Raw genomic sequence first — 18,465 nt, 5'->3', positions numbered from 1 at the left:
AGCCAAGAATCTTATTAAAATAGAAAATGTTTTCTCTACCTAGTGGAAATATATATATATATAACTAATAATTAATATTTTTAAGGAGATTGAATAACTTGGTTAAATGTGTCTGAGTGGAACTAACTATTTGGCAGTATTTATGAAGAAGAAAACATGATTTGGTGAAAAATTCAGATTTAAGTTTTAATTGTATAATTTTATTATTGTATTAAAATAAAGGCTATGATATATGAAATATATTGCTTGTTTGAGGTCCTTTGGAAATTTGAAGCCAGAAACACCTTGTTAAACTAAACATATTAGTTAAACTCTGATGTGCTGCTCAGTGCTTGAGGAAACTTGAAAGCAAGAAAAATACTACGGAAAAATCTTATTTACTACTTATAAAGTAATATAATATAAATTTAATTAATTCAAGAATTATGTATTATGACTGATTTGTGCCAGAAACATTACAAATATGAAGAATAAACCTCACAGAAGCTGACAGGAATTTTAATGCATTTGAAAATGATTTTCTTGAAATTTTGCTTATTTTTGGCAGAAAAGACTAAAACCTACCATTGCCAACATTTTTATAAATGTAATTTTATGGGTTTATTAAACCTGTATTTATTGAGCCCCTACTTTACATCACAGTGACCATAGTTGCCATTCATTTCTTTTAATTGTTTTCCTTGTTTTTCTTCGTTATGATGTAGTGTCAGAATTTCCGTTTTCCTCCAGAGGTGTACTTCATTTAGTGTAATAGCAACATTCTTGACACATGTATGTTTCAGATGTTACTGTTGCCTTTTCATTTGCTTTATACTTTCAAAAAAAGCCCTTTAGTGTTAAGTCTTTTGATAGCATCTTTGACATTTATTTAAGTTTTATCACACCCATAAGATACATGCAGGTATGTTATCTGGCTTTTTTTCCAGGAAATTACAAATAGAAAGGATGAAATTGGTAACTTTGACCTCTTTTTATAAGTGTATAACACTGTGATCAATACTCTAATTTTCCTCCTTGAGCACCGGTTTGTGACAATATGCAGAGAATATTGCCAACCAGGTAAGCCCACCAGAACCTAAGTACCTGGAGTTTTTATTGAGGCTTCCTTATATAGGCATGATTAATTGAGTCATTAGACATATGGTTGAACTCAATCTTCAGCCCTTTCCACCACCCCAAAGGTCAGGCTGGTATCACCTGGTGGCCCAAGCCCCACCTTTAATCACATGGTTGGTCTTTCTAGCTTGGCCATTTTCCATTCTCAGCCCTCTTATTAGCATATATGATCTAGGGCCCACTGTGAGCCCCCTCATTAGCACAAACTATCAAGTATAGTTTGGGGGCCACATCATGAATTACAGAGATACTCCTATCAATAGGAAGAGTCCAAGGATTTAGAAGTTACCACTCAGGAGCTAGGACAAAGGCCAGCCAGAATCTTATCAAGCGTTCTTCTATTTCCCCCAAAAGTATAGCATGTCTTATTTTATTAGGTGCCTGCAAAATTGAACTATGTACCATTTCTTTACCATATTTGCATTGCAGTGCGCATGAAGAGCTCTTAATTCAGAACTTTTCTCTGCCACTAATTATGTGGTTTGGGTAAATCACTTAACTTGTTTGAGACTCACTTTTCTTGTCCATAAGATGGAACGAATAGTACCTACTTATTAGAGCGAGAAAAAGTGCCTCACAGTGTCTGCACATAAAAGGTGCTCTATAAAATAATAACTATTATTATTATGTGCATCTTTTTCTTGTAATCAATTGCTGTATTTAAGAGTCAGTAGATAATTTTTTTCTGTTATTTATTAAGCGTACATTCTAGGACTGTTTTCATTTAACTCGGCTATTTATAATATAGATATGTAATATTACATATTTTGTCCAATATATGACATACATATTAATATTTATAATACATATTTTGGGTGAGACTCCATCTCTACAAAAAATAAAAAATGTAGCCAGGCATGGTGGTGCAAGCCTGTGGTTCTAGCTACTTGGGAGGCTGAGGTGGGAGGATCCCTGGAGCCCAGGAGTCTGAGGATGTAGTGAGCTATGATTGCACCACTGCATTCCAGCCTGAGTGACAGAACAAGTTCCTGTCTCAAAATAAGAAACTCCAAAAACTTTTGTATGTATATTTATATGTGCTCTATATTATAATTTATATACTTATATACAATGTGTTATATAAATATATTTGTAATGAATATAATATACATTTATAATATACATTAAATATATTCATACAATATGTATTTTATATATGTGTATATATATTAAAAGGAGAGTTTAACCAAAAACCTGATAATATAATTGTTTTGACACTTGGCTGTTTCCTGTGAAGCAAACCAAATAATTACTAGTGTTTAAATTATGGTACTTGAATTAATTTTATATTTTTTGATGATATCTGTAAATTAATTATTTAGTACAAGATGTAATTTTAAGTAAGTACATTTTTTGGACCATATTTTGACTAGTATTGTGCTATTTTTCTTTTGACTGATTTCATTACACCACTTACTTAAGTTTTGACTTTTTTTTTGGTTGCTTACATTTTTAAAGTACATATTCATGTTTATCCTTGCTTCCAAGTAAACTCACTGTTTATTATAGGTGCTTTTTTTTTTTTTTTTTTTTTTTTTTTTGAGACGGAGTCTCGCTCTGTCGCCCAGGCTGGAGTGCAGTGGCTGGATCTCAGCTCACTGCAAGCTCCGCCTCCCGGGTTTACGCCATTCTCCTGCCTCAGCCTCCCGAGTAGCTGGGACTACAGGCGCCCGCCGCCTCGCCCGGCTAGTTTTTTGTATTTTTTAGTAGAGACGGGGTTTCACCGTGTTCGCCAGGATGGTCTCGATCTCCTGACCTTGTGATCCGCCCGTCTCGGCCTCCCAAAGTGCTGGGATTACAGGCTTGAGCCACCGCGCCCGGCCTATTATAGGTGCTTTATAATCAGTTTATAATGCTTGGGATTACTCAGTAAATGTTATTGTCTGCCTAGAAATTGGAAATTAGATTAGCTTTTTGCATCTCCTGTATAGTAAATAAAGATACTATCTTGGAGTTTATGACCAAAAATAACCCTAATTAGTATATGAAAGCTCCATGTATCCAGAAACTGTGGATATATGACATGAACATATCTTGATAAAACTATGAGCGTATATATAAAACTGTGAGCATATCTTTGTAAAACTTGTCATATTGGTTGACAAAGCTAAATTAAGACACTAATTAAAAATGTGGGAATATAACTTAAAACCTTTATTAATGGTAGCAGTAAAAGCAATAATAATGAGAAAATTTTATAGAAAATTTATTTTTATTTCATAGTTTTCTAAGAACCTGCCAACTAATTTCGATGACTAAACATTAATCCACATTCCATTGCATAACCATTCCACAGAAGCTTTTACAAATTGCTGTAAGTAATTTTCAACAAAGAAACTGGTGGAAGTTGAAATATATGGTATTAAATCATAAAAGGCTTCAATTCCTGATATATGAGTGATATGGAGGAGTGAAGTAATTTTCTGGATCACAGGAGAGAAGATAACAATTTTAGGTGTGGTGACATAGACATGTCATATGAGAGTCTTTTTTTCTCTTTTTAAAGTGTTTCCAGCTTTTGGTGTGGCCTGTAGTGATGAGAAAGCCTGAGGCGGCCATCAGGGGATAGCGTCTCGGGGGCCTAGGCCTCTTGCTCAATGTCTTCAGCCAGAGCAAATGGTTTTATTTGATTTATGTGCTGGTATTATCTGAAAGACATCTTTCGAAAAAAAAATTCCCTGAGTTCCAGAACCAGGCTGTTTTGGAAACCACTGGCCTAACAGAATGTTTAAGTATTTTTGACATAAGCTGAGCAGCGGAAAATGATACTGGAACATAAGTAGTGGCAGGGGAGAGAGACAGTTCACATAGCAGGGGAAGATTAATTTTCTGTCCACACACCACAGTGAAAAATGAGAAGAACGTAATACAGTTGTTTCATGCTACCCATATGCTATGTGCTGGAATTATGCTGCACTTTAAAAAATTTAGGTAAAATTCTTATAGAGTGAACTATTTTAAATAAAGGAGACGATTCCATAGCTTTTAGAACATTCGTAATGTTGTGCAAGCATCACATCTATTTAGTTCCAGAACATTTTCATCACTGTGTTGTACTTTTAAATTTATTTATGGGGTTTATTTGTGCTGTGCTTCTTTCTAAAAAAAGCTTGGGAGTGGCTTCTCGTTAAGGCTATTAATAAAATAGAAATGGAAGATCAGAACCAAGGAAAGGAGAAAGAAGCTAACATGAAATCAACATGTGTTAATGTAGTTTGTATTAAACATCAGGTTTGACGCTTAAGCTTTCCAGCAGCAGAGCATAAAAGTACATCTGATAAGTTATCCAAGAGCAGAGAATAATTCCAGCTCCTCAGTGGAAACAGGTTTTCTTGACACTGAATTCTAAATGAAATTTCAACTGGGACTTGATGTGACATTGAACGACTGCAGTTTCACAGTGTATACTGAAGAGTTTGTAATATGACTTTTTCTGTAATAACCTTCAATAAAACCAGATTTTAGAGACAGAAAAACTATAAATATTTGACCTCTACTAGCTTCATCTCAAATTAGTCCATATAATTTTTTTTTAACAAACAGGAAAAGTGTGAGATTGCGAGGAAGCCCTTAAGAATGTCCCATCAGCAGGAATTGTGGTGGCCAAGGCAGCACCCTCAGCAGGACCTGAGGGGGTGGGACCAGGTTTTGCCAGGGATATGTTTTGAAGTTAAGGGTGGAATATTATAGATTGAAGGCTAAAATCTTTTTATATATTAGGCAATGAAGTGTAGGTGTTACAAAATAAAAGCCTCACTGTGCACAAAGATGTACAACTGCTGCACGTGGTTACAGGAGTTACTTTTAGTCAATGGACTTGGTGGGTGACAAATGTAGATATAATTGGAGGATATTTATAGGGAGAAAGTATTTAGTAGATTTGGTAAATTTATATCAATGGTAGAAGTATGGAAGGATTAAGGTAGATTTTTATTTGTTCTGTACTCCTACTTTCAAGTTGCTGTTCCTAAAGATTTTGGTAATTTGGAGTGCAACTATCAGTTTATGCGAGTTCCAGTTTCATTACATACTTGTAAGCCCTAGGTGTAATCATTAACACTGTTTTTCTAATATAAATGCTGAAAAGGATTCTTATTGTTACTTATATTTTCATAGATGAGGATACTGAAGGCTGTGATGCTGTAGAAACATCAGATCATAAGCTGATGGACATGCACAGTGTGTGTGTATGTGTATACAGGCCACTGACCGGTACTGTGTGTGTGTGTGTATATATATGTATATTATGTACACACACAGACACACACACACATATATATATAGTATATATATAAACAGTACTGGTCAGTGGCCTGTTCGGACCTGGGTGGCACAGCAGGAGGTGAGCAGCAGGTGAGGTAGCAAACTTTTATCTGTATGTACTGCCACTCCCTGTCTCTCACATTACTGCCTGAGCTCCACCTCCTGTCAGATCAGCAGCAGCATTAGATTCTCATAGGAGCAAGAACCCTATTGGGAACTGTGTGTGCGAGGGATCTAAGTTGCAGGCTCCTTATGAAAATCTAATGCTTGATGATCTGTCACTGTCTCCCATCACCCCTAGATAGGGCTGTCTAGTTGAAAAAAAAACAGCTCAGGGTTCCCACTGATTCTATATTATGGTGGGTTGTATTATTATTTCATTATATATTAAAATGTAATAATAATAATAGAAATAAAGTGCACAATAAATGTAATGCTCTTGGATCATCCCAAAACCAGTCCACAGAAAAACTATCTTCCATGACACCTCTTCCTGGTGCCAAAAAGGCTGGGGACTGCTGTTCTACAGTGACTACTTTAATCACTCTTGTATTCATGCTGTCTCCTACAGGGTCTTGATTGGAGTAAATGCTTAATAAAAGTTTATGGAATGAATGAACAAATGAATGAGCTGGGACAGAGGTCTCTTTCTTTCAAGTTGGATGCAGTGTATACATTGCATTTATGTGAGAATTTGTTTCCCATGTTTTAAAAAACACTTTATGGGGAGGCCAAGGTGTGCGGATCACCTGAGGTCGGGAGTTTGACACCAACCTGACCAACATGGAGAAACCCTGTCTCTACTAAAAATACAAAAAATCAGCCAGACGTGGTGGTGCATGCCTGTAATCCCAGCTACTTGGGAGGCTGAGGTGGGATAATCGCTTGAACCCGTTAGGTGGAGGTTTCAGTGAGCCAAGATCGCGCCATTGCACTCCAGCCTGGGTAACAAGCGTGAAACTCCGTCTCAAAACAACAACAACGACAACAACAACAACAACCACAGCATCAACAAAAACCCACTTTATGCTCTATAGTGAACACATTAATTAAAATGAGTATTTTATATGGTGTTTGGTTAAAGAGATGAATGGCTAAAAAATCTAAGCTCTAAAGCATGTGAAATGAGTAGACTTATTGAAAAAGAAACTTACTGAAAAAGAAACAAAATATTTTGGTAATGAGAAGGTAAATTAATATATACAAATAGGCAGTTTTCTGTAATTGATCTAATATACTTCCCCAGGTCATGTTTAGTAAATAATAAACTTCAGCAACCACTTCTTTAAAAATGAATGAAAGAAGTCTTTGAAATTCTAGCAGATTATGTGAAATTTTATAAAAGCTGTTTCAGTTATTGCCTCCTAAAATGTGACAGTGACACTCATAGCACAGCTTTTGAAATTCACATACACAAAGGGGAGAATCATGTATATGCATTCACATATTTGAATTATATATGTATATAATTATATACATATCAGATTATAATTATATATCAATCACACTTACATTACCTAATATTAACACGTATAATATTAATGTGTTGTGTACAGTAATCCCCCCATGTCCTCATGGATACGCTCTAGGACCCCCAGTGGATGCCTAAAACTGCAATATTATTGAATATTATTGAAGCATATGTGTGTGTATACATATATATACACACACTATATATATATTGAACCATATATGTGTATACACACACACAATTTCTTTTCCTATACATACATACCTATGATGAAGTTTATGTTAGGCACAGTAAGAGATTAACAATTACAACTAATGATAACATTGAACAATTGTAACAGTATACTGTAATAAAAGATAGGTGACTGTTGTCTCGCTCTCAAAATATCTTATTGTATGCGATATTTTTAGACCATGCTTGACTGCAGGTAACTGAAACCTGAAAGTGAAACTGCACATAAGTGTAGACTACTGTAACACAGTCTTTAAACTTAAAGTGCCCTCCCCGCCTCACGCGCGCACACACACACACACACACACACACGCACGCACGCACATACACACACGGAGTTTTAATGTACATAGCTTTTTGTTTTTTTTTTGAGATGGAGTCTTGCTCTGTTGCCTAGGCTGCTGGAATGCAGTGGTGTGATCTCGGCTCATTGCAACCTCTGCTTCTTGGGTTCAAGCTATTCTCCTGCCTCAGCCTCCCGAGTAACTGGGATTACAGGCACATGCCACCACGCGTGGCTACTGTTTTGTATTTTTGGTAGAGACTGTTTCACCATGTTGGCCAGGCTGGTTTTGAACTCCTGACCTCAAGTGATCCATCTGTCTTGGCCTCCCAAAGTGCTGGGATTATAGGCATGAGCCATCATGCCCAGCCAAACGTACATAGTTTTAATGTGTATTTTTAACGTTCTGTAGTCCTTTAGGAGTAGATTGCCAGTGGTTCTGTGGTGTCCTATCATTTGATGATTCCAAATAAATGAACTCTGATACATTTTATATTGTTTTGTGTGGATACATAAACAATATAAATTGAATGTTGCATTAGTTAGGGGTTATTGTAGGGAACTGATACCACTCTGGTTTTTTGAATCAGAAGAGATTTATTCCAAGCAATTACAAAATTGATGGAAGAGCTTGAAGAGTGGTAAAATTAGGGGCTGGCATTAGTTGCTAGCATTTGTTGTTTCATCACTGAAGTTGTGATGAAGAGTTCTGGAAGATTCTATGTGGAAAGCGAAAGGGAATGAACTTCCATGTCTCAAGTGGAGAGGATTCCAGGTGGCAGAGCAGGGACCTTTTCAGATACGTTTGAAAAGGAAAGGCCAGTGCTAGCCAGGCAGACACCAGACCCAGGATTGTACCAGGCATGTGTGTGTGTATGTATTGTCTCGAACTCCCAACCTCAGGTGATCCGCCCATCTCGGCCTCCCAAAGTGCTGGGATTACAGGCGTGAGCCACCACGCCCAGCTGTGTGTATGTGTTGTGTATGTGCACACACGTGTGTGTGCATGTATATCCTGGAGAAAGTTATTTAAGGTCTTTGTTCTTAAGGAAGTTTCTTTGGAGGTGGCAAGATTACAGGTAAGAAGCAATAGAAGTAGAAATTGAAATCCAGAAGGAACTTTAGAAATAGTCAACTCTCATTCCCCGTCTTCACAGATGACATAACTATCACAGGAGTGTGATGATTTTTCTCGAGGTCACATAATAGAGGCCTGGGCTGAGAACAGTGTATGTGCAGAGAATCTTTCTGGACCTTACCAACTGGCCGTGACATTATAAAAGATCATTTATTTAGACAATAAGATCAATAGTATAGTGAGTTTCTGCAAAAATAGTCATAGTAACTTGATCTGATTATAAAAATACAAACACAACAAGGTTTGTTTCTGATTTAAGACTATGAAGTGTCCAGAGGTGTATAGATTGTTTACAGATTAAGTGCTACTAAATTGGGTGCCGTTTTTATCCTGCAATAAAGATGTGAGTCTGCAATTTACCTCTATTTCATTGATTCTTAAATGCACATTTTGTTTCCACCTTTTAATATAGCCACAGTCTGAATGTGTCTTAGAATGTATGGCTCCCTGGATTTGGTAAAAAACAGTAATTGTTGGCTCATGCCTGTAATCCCAGCATTTTGGGAGGCCGAGGCAGCCGGATCACTTGAGGTCAGGAGTTCGAGACCAGCCTGGCCAAGATAATGAGACCCCATTCCTACTAAGAATACAAAAATTAGCCAGATGTGGTGGTGTGCGCCTGTAATTCTAGCTACTCAGGAGACTGAGGCAGGAGAATCACTTGAACCCAGGAGGCAGAGGTTGCAGTGAGCCGAGATCACGCCACTGCACTCCGGCCTGGGTGACAGAGCAAGACTCCATCTAAAAAAAAAACAAACAAACAGTAATTGTAGGAGAGTCTACTGAAGTGGTTCTCATAGGAACTGTAACTTAAAGTTATCTGAAATAACTTTTTAAAAACAAAAATGTCCAGGCTGTGACTCAGGCTTGTTGAATCGGCAATCATCAGATTATGAATGTGATAGTAAAGTGTTTTCCAGCAATATTTCACAACTTTTCATCTGCTTACTTTTTTTAGGGAGTAGTGTGAATGGTAAATTCTGTCTAGACTTGAAACATTTTCTGTCTTAAATCAATGTGTGTCACATGTTGGTAAATTGTAAGCTTTGCCAATACGAATTTTTTTCTTTCCTTTTATACCAGCAACAGATAACAAATTAGATGAAACTAATATTACCACTGTTACATTTTACTCCTGGTGAGATTGTTGGTTTTAGTGCTCTAGGACCTTATTTTATAGAAGATTTTATAGTTTAGAAAGTATTTTGCATATACGATCTCAGTGGATTCTTAGAGTGGTTTCTGAGGAAAATACAACAACAGATAATGTAATATTTTTGGTGCAAATGAGAAAATAATGTGCTCAAGGTCTATAGCTAATTCATATTTGAGTATCTACAACAAGCCCAGTATGTCATGTAGACAAGGAAATGTGCTATTCTAGATATTTTAAGACTAATTATTCAATAATCACTTGAGTATTTTTGAGAATAGTTCCATGCACTGTTCTATGTGTTGTATGGAATAGAGTGATGTACAGTATGTACACATAGATTATTTAAATTTCTGTTAATATGTAAAACAAAGAAATAGCAGTTACTTGTGTGATTATCTTCTCTGGTGTCTGCATGATATTATGAGAAAATTCCAGTTTCAGTGTAGTATGAGGAAAAAGCATGGGCTTTAGGGTTCATCTCATCCTGGGGCTAACACTTAACTCTTCCAGTGGTTAAGTGTGTGTGACCTTGGGCGAGTGACTTTTTTGGGGGGTGTTATTTGGAAAATTGAGATGAATGTGTCTATTCATATAGATTTTATGAGGGTAAATGAGGTAATGTGCATAAAATGCCTAGAAAACTGGCTGGCCCATAGTAAGCAATTAATAAATGATAGCCATTAATATCATTTTTTCCAATATTGAAATAAAAAGTAGAGAAATATAGACCCATGAGTCATGATAAATTTATATTACAAAATAAAATATTAACACACCACCAACACAGAAGTTGAAATACAGGTTTATGAACAAACATCCAGACTGCAGTGATAAATGATCAACCCCAGAGCCAGGGGTATTTTCTTTTATTTATTCGTTGTCCTTTGAGTTGTTTTGTAAGTCTTAAGGTAGATTACAGAAAAGCTGGAGAATGTACCATATTTGTTTTAAATCCAGGATTCCAGATTTCATCAGGGTGTGCAGTAACACAAAAAGACATGAAACATGAACAACAATGTCTTATTTATAATGTGAAATTATTAAACTTTTGATCAACTTGTTTTTTCCATTCCCTTGGACTCTATTATTATCTTATCTAGATTATGATCACAGCATTTAATTTTTTACTAAAGCGTTAGAGGCCAGGCAGCCCTTTGGGAGGCCAAAGAGGGGCGATTGCTCAAAGCCGGGAGTTTTGAGATCAGTCTGGAGAGCAAAACAAGACTCTACAAAAATACCTAAATGAACCGAGCATGGTGGTGAGTGCCTGTAGTCCCAGCTATTCAGGAGGCTGAGGTGGAAGGATCTCTTGAGCTCAGGAGTTCAAAGTTGTAGTGAGCTATGATGACACCACTGCACTCCCGCTTTGGCAATGGAACAAGACTTTATCTTAAAAAAGAAAAAAGAAGAATTGTATCATTTGCTTCCTACAGGTACATTTTTCTGCCTTTTCCTCCACAACTCAATATATGTTCTTTAGCTTTTGGGTATGTCCAATAACAGCAGTTACTTTGCCTTTGTCCTCTGTTACCCTAGCATTTACAGCTTTCCCCCCCCCCCCGATGCTTATATTTTTCTACTATCTGCTTATAAAATGCTTTAAGAAGACTGTGAAAGTTATCCTGTTGTCACATCTGTATCTTTTTCTGATTCCCAGTACTTGGATTTCAAAGTAGCTGGTAGTCCTAAGTGCTTGGCAAGGTAGATGGAAGACCATGTTAAACATTCATCTTGGCTTTTCCTGATCTCCGCAGTTGCGATAGCTGTGATTCTGAGTAGGGATGGCAGATATAGGACAGTGTTCTCAGGGGAATCTGTTGTCCCTTTAAGGTGAAGGAAAGCAATGTTGACTGGAAAAAGCCTCTCTGTTAGTTTGGATTGACATTCTTCCTTTTTCCCTCTTTGAGAATCATGGATGTAGAGAGAGGGAAGATGGAACACCTCCTCCGACTGCTGCGTCAGCTGTAGCTTCTGCTTTAGAAGGGTGCCTGGAAGGCAGTGTTTGATAGGTGTATTATTCTCTGCTAGGGAATCCCAGCCCCCCTGTATATTCCAGACATGTTATGATGAGAACTCATCCAACAGTTTCCCTGATCTTACCCACACTTGGCAGTGTGCTTTGATTTAGATATAATTAAATTTTTGCATTATTTAATGCTATATTGAGTACTTTCAGAGGATTATAACAAAAATATTCAAACACTTGAAATGAGATATCTGGTCAGTCTAGGTACTTTTGTGTTTCTGATTCTTATTTTATGTTCCTTTAGAAACTCTGTGACAAATCTTGCCTTTTCATTCTTGATAGCTAACCTCTACAGGGAAAAAGGTAGTTACACAGTTATTTGTCAGTGACATGTCCTAGCCGCTATTGGCCCGTTCACTTTTGCATCTGGCTGCATCCAGCTGGGCACCTCTAAACTGAGGTAACTAATTACTTGCCTAAGCCCAGAGGAGCTACAATAAACTTCATAAAATAAACAGAGCAATGATGCATGTAGCAGTTTATCACCTCTGGTGCCTTTCTTCACGTTAAGTGGTGATTCTGTTTTTAGCATAGACTAGGCAGAGAGAAGAGGCACAGACAGGACATGGAGTTTGGACAGTTTCTGTTTTTTTTTTTTGCTCTGTTACTCGGGGACCCTTCCCTTCCCTTCCCGTTCCTCTTCCCTTTCCTCTTCCCCTTCCTCTTCCCCTCCCCCCCATCCCCTCTACCTAGTGTCACTCTGTTGCCACACTGGAGTGCAGTGGCGCGATCTTGGCTCACTGCAACCTCTGCCTCCTGGGTTCAAGTGATTTTCCTGCCTCAGCCTCCCAAGTAGCTGGGATTACAGGTGCATACCACCACGCCCAGCTAATTTTTGTATTTTTAGTAGAGACGGAGTTTCACCATGTTGACCAAGATGGTCTCAATCTCTTGACCTAGTGATCTGCCCGCCTTGGCCTCCCAAAATGTTTTTTTCCCCTACCAAATCATTCACACTCAAATTTAAATTTAAATGTTAGTTTTAGATTATTTGATTCCAGAACCAAATTTAAGTGATTTTTAGTTTGTTTTCTATTTTGGGATATTCATTGCATTGTTTTATTTCATTATTGTTGATTATTAGAATCTTAAAAATAATCATCTTAATAAACCTCACTAATGCTTATTGAGAACTGGTTATTTGCTAGATTCTCATCTGAACACTTAAAAAATTTTAGTTTTAAAATGATTCTTTGGTAAGTTTTGTTATTAGCCCTATTTCACAGATGAAGAAACTGAGGTTTTAAGAGGTTAACTGTAAAAGAGGATTTGCCAGAAACTAACTAAATACCACTCCCTCCTTTTTGAGACATAACATTTTTCTTTTGAGGTTACCCTATATTATTGAGGAAGTTAAAAAGAGTACATACATAGTATATATTATGGTGTTTATAAATTGCCCAAATGTTTTCTGAAACCATTATTTGAGTAGCTCTGAAATGGAAATTATGATTACTCGTTGTTAATTAATTAAGTGCTTTAAGCTTAGTTCTCTTCAGCACATGAATTGAGTATAAACATTGAGTACAGCTACACCACACCATTGGATACAAAGAAGTGTTACAGAGTCTAATTTGTCTTCTTAGAGGGAAAACAGACATGTATACAATTAAGTATTGTGAATCAGACTGTGATGGTTGCTGTAATTCGGAGTTGAGGAACTGTAATGGGAACAGAGAGAATGAAGTTACTGATTTTACTGGCAGGATTGGGGAAGGCTGAAGCATTGTCATTCTGTTTCTGAGTTAACTGATCCTGTTAGATCCTGCAGTTTTAAATTGGTTCAAATTTTTATGACTCCTTAGTTTTCCAACTCTATAGGTACTATATGCAATCTATATATGTGGTGCATAGACATTCCTGGGCTATGGAAGATAAGAAATCCTATTTTTAGATTTTAAAAGTAATCTTTTTAGAGATACTAAAAATAGAGTGCTTTTAAGTTACTTATGGGGGAAAGCTCTTTGAATTTTGTTTGGTAAAAATGCAATTTCCTTTTTAATTTTTCGAGATTGATTAGATGTTTGACAAGGATACACATAATAATTGGGTTTCTTTTTTTTGGTTCCTACTCTAGAAGATACGGTTTCCAGACGAGTCCCTTAAATTAGAAAGCTGCTTACATTGTATACATTTTACAAGTTTTTTATAGAATTCTATAGTTTCATATATTTCAAAGGCACTAATCATGTCTTGTTCCCCCCACCCCCCTCCATTTTTTTTTTTTTTTTTAAAAGACAGAGTCTCACACTGTTGCCCAGGCTGGAGTGCCGTGGCACGATCTCGGCTCACTGCAACCTCCGCCTCCTAGGTTAAAGCAATTCTCCTGCCTCAGCCTCCCAAGTGGCTGGGATTACAGGTGCCCGCCACCACGCCTGGCTAATTTTTTTGTATTTTTAGTAGAGACGGTGTTTCACTGTGTTGGCCAGGCTAGTCTCAAACTACTGACCTCATGATCTGCCTGCCTCGGCCTCCCAAAGTGTTGGGATTACAGGTGTGAATCACTGCACCTGGCCTGTCCTCTTTTTTTAAAAAAATCACATAGCATTTAGTACAGCACCAGCCTGAAAGAAGGTAAATGTTCACTGAATGTTTGTAAATTAATATTAAAATATGGTGATGGTCTGGTGCAGTGGCTCACCTTTGTAATCCCAGCGGTTTGGGAGGCTGAGGCAGGAGAATCTCTTGAGGCCAGGAGTTTGAAACCAGCCTGGACAATAGCGAGACCCTGTCTCTACAGAAAAAAATAAAACAAACTAGCTGGGTGTGGTGGTACATGCCTGTAGCCCTATCTACTTGGGGGGCTAACCTGGGGGAATCCCTTGAGCCTAGTAGTTCAAGGTTACAATTAGCCATGATCACACCACTGCATGCCAGCCTGGGCAACACAGTGAGACCCTATCTGTATATATATTTTTTTTAATAGTAAGAATAAATATGGTGATATAAACATAGAGCCCTTAACAATTGGTTCCCTCTTCAATATGTATTCCTTCATGTTCAGTCTAGTCTTGATGTCCTTCACAACTCAGGTTTTTTTCCTTCTAAAATTTAACTGTGTCAATTACTTCACTGCTTAAAACTCTCCTCTGTTTTCTCTTTGCTTGAAGGATAAAGTCCAGTTTTGTTCCTGGCTTGCTGCCCACTTCATGATATAATCTGGTCTAGCTTAACCTCAGACTTCTGCAGGGTTCTGCTCCCCCTTTGAAGAGTTAGCCATTTCATTTTATACAATCCACCCCTAGTCGAAACACCCTTCTTCTCCTCCTTCTCCTTCTCCTTCTTCCTCTTCCTTCCTCCTTCCTCCTCCTCCTCCTCCTTCTTCCTCTTTCTTCTTTCTTCTCCTCCTCCTCCAATTATAACACTTAACGCATTATTCTGTTTGTTGACTTCTATGTCTCTTTGGAATTACGTAAAGGTGGGATTTCTGCCTTCATGTATTGATAGTATTCGTCTTTTTTTTTTTTTTTTTTTTGAGACGGAGTCTCGCTCTGTCGCCCGGGCTGGAGTGCAGTGGCCGGATCTCAGCTCACTGCAAGCTCCGCCTCCCGGGTTTACGCCATTCTCCGGCCTCAGCCTCCCGAGTAGCTGGGACTACAGGCGCCCGCCACCTCGCTCGGCTAATTTTTTTGTATATTTAGTAGAGACGGGGTTTCACCGTGTTAGCCAGGATGGTCTCGATCTCCTGACCTCGTGATCCGCCTTCTCGGCCTCCCAAAGTGCTGGGATTACAGGCTTGAGCCGCCGCGCCCGGCCAATATTTGTATTTTTTTTTAGTAGAGACGGGGTTTTACCATCCAGACTGCGCCACTGTACTCCAGCCTGGGTGACAGAGTGAGACTGTCTCAAAACAACAATGACAACAACAAAAACCTTGCCAATTTTTCTAAACATTGGGTACAACAAAACTAGTAATTGAAATAAAGAAGCATAGATTGAGGAATATAGTCTAAGCAAGAATAAGTGAGTTATTTGGCTATTTATATGAAGATTTGAACATAGTGGTTTACAATTTCCATTAAATACTCTGGATAGCAAACAGTCTTATTGTTTTGTGTGATTAATACAGTATCTCTGAGTGAACATGCGATTTGCATTGGAGAAAGAACACAAGTTTAAAAGAGCAAGCATATTATTAGGCTTACTGAATAGTAAGCAGCATATTCAGGCAGATGATAAAATATTACATTTAAATTGTGAAAAGTAAAAATTATGAATTTTATCACAGCACTTAGCCTTAAATGAATCAAAATCAACATAAATAGAATAAAAAAACTTTATATACGCAGTGTAAAGAAATTTAGATGTGGCAAATTTTACTTAAAGTTGCCATCAATAAACTGGAATTACCTCTTGGATGAGGAACAAGGCAGTTTTTTGGGAGATTTTGTCTATGGCAAACACGTTTATAGAACTTCTAAAGGGAAGCATTAATAGTGATGTTGCTTGAGCTTATCTTCAGCTGCAGAAGCTAAGCTCTTTGCTCTCAAAATATATGGTCCACATAATACTGTACAAAATATATGGCACTAAAATAATGTCGCTTTCCACTTAAATTACCTTAAACAGGAAATACTTTTATCTCATATCATATGCCCTTTTGACTACATAGATACGTATCTGTAGGAAACTATTTCTGAATTTTCTAAAATGCGAATCTAAGAGACTTGTAGCCTGTTTATCTATAGACAATGTGGTCGACATTAATCTGCTTTAAAAAATAAGTGAAGAGACACACCATGTTTCTGCATGAAAATTCTTAATATTATAAAAGTTTTCCATAATATTTTACTATTTATAACTTGAATTCTCAGTGTGTTATGGCCTTGCATGGGCTCTTCCTTTTAGATCTATCATTGTTATAGAATGTAGCCACAGGTTTGCTGGCTAGACTTTCTAAAACTGACTTCCAAGTGCTTTAGAGGACATTGATTGGATTTGCCCCTTTTTATACATCTAGGATAGAGCTCTTCTGTTTTTTTCTATCCTTAGGCATTTACAAGTGACAGGGCTTTTGTTAAGGTGGGTATTTCAAGAGCAGCTAATATTGAAAGGCATATTAATGAAATGTTTCTAGAGAAAATTGAACCATAAGCATTGCTCAAGTGAAACATTTGGAATTGTTTTTAGCATAGAGATGCTTATTTGCTTTATTGTTTTTATCAGTTGTAAGTTTCTAGGAGTTACTAGGAAATGTAATTAACGGTATATGAACAAGAGTAGTATGCTTCAAGAGGGAAGCTTGACTAGAAGAATGCAACAGGTGGAAGTTGTCTTTTGAAAGAACAGTTTACCATATCAATTATTGGATATAGCAGAATGAGGAAAAGATGTTTATGACATTGGAAAATTGTAGTGTGATGGGAGAATCTGAAGATTTTATTTTTGCCATATTTGTGTAGCTTTTTGAGTATTTTCTTGGCTAAGAACATTTTCCTCAATTGTAAGAATTGCAGATCTAAAGGATTTTAAAAAACAGGTTCTTAGTAATACCAGGCAAAACTCTGTACTCTTTTGACAGACCTCTGCCAGCCACCAGAAAGAGTTAATGCATCTTCAAATAGTTCACAGTGAATAGCAGCGACTTCTCACTGGGGAGGTCAGGGCACTTAACAGCTTGCTCTGTTTTATAGAGGAATTAGCTGCTACTGGTGAGTTAGCTTTTCTCTGAGAGTCAGTTATCCACTGGAGAGCTGCCAAACTTTTAAAGACATCAGCTACTTCTTAGTGTCCCAAATCTCAAAAACTGTATATCGGTGTATTGTAGAGGGGCCAGAAATAGCTCCATTCTCTTAAAAAAAAAATGTTTATAATGAGACTAGCACTTCAAGGAATTTAACGGAATAATTTTGCTACTCCTCTGCTCATACTGTGGACAACTAAAGTAGATTTAAAAAACCTTTTTGTTTTAGAATAAGTTCAGACTTACAGAAACATTGAAAGAATAATATAAAAACTCTTACTCCCTTGATTCACATTTTACATTTATTAACATTTTTACAAAATTTGCCTTATAATTCTCTCAGAATCTAGTTCTCCTTGTTACTGTAATTTTTTTTGAACAATTTAAAAATAAGTTGCAGACATGCTGCTGCACTGCCCCCTTAATGCTTCGTTGGATTTTTCCTGAAAACAAGGACACCGTTAGATAACCACCGTGCTGCCATAAAAATTGGGAAATAAATACCAAACTGTTGTTATCATTTAATCCACAGACCCCATTCAGATTTCACCAGTGATCTCAGTAATACCCCTTTAGGCCTAGGATCTGTATCTAATCCATATGTTTATGTTTAAGTCTCTCCTAATCTGGAGTTTTCCTAATCTTTTCTACTCTCTCATTACCTTGACATTTTTGAAGAGCACCAGTTATTTTTGAACAGGCATTTTTAGGATATTTCTCATTTTGGGTTTGGCTAATGTTTTCTCATAGTTAGATACAAATTATGCGTTTTTGGGAGGAATATCACAGAAGTGTGTTCCTATCAGTGCGTTTTAGCAGGAGGCATGAGATGTCAATTTGTCCCATTACTGGTGATACTAACTTTTATCACTTGATTAAGATGGTGTCTTCCAAATTTCTCTAATGTAAGATGAAGAAGAATTTTTCACTTGTCAATTAATAATAAGGATTCTGTGGGGAGATGCTTTTTATGAAACATTTTACCCATTAGTGTCCATTGATGATTCTTGCCCAAATCCATTATTACTATGATGGTTGTGAAATGGTTTTGTTTTTTCTTAAGGCGGAGTCTCACTGTTACCCAGGCTGGAGTGCAGT

At 37.1% G+C, this 18,465-nt stretch overlaps 1 protein-coding gene across 7 annotated transcripts in view; it reads left to right on the top strand.

The window, feature by feature from the left end:
* The window catches only part of TBC1D4 (TBC1 domain family member 4), a 209,680-nt gene that overhangs the window by 31,214 nt on the left and 160,001 nt on the right, over nucleotides 1–18,465 (top strand). The window lies entirely within an intron of this gene.

The sequence above is a fragment of the Macaca fascicularis genome, chromosome 17, assembly GCF_037993035.2.
Source record: "Macaca fascicularis isolate 582-1 chromosome 17, T2T-MFA8v1.1".
NCBI lineage: Eukaryota > Metazoa > Chordata > Mammalia > Primates > Cercopithecidae > Macaca > Macaca fascicularis.
Note: the sequence above shows the minus strand (reverse complement) of the source record. Positions and strands in the feature narration are given on the sequence as shown.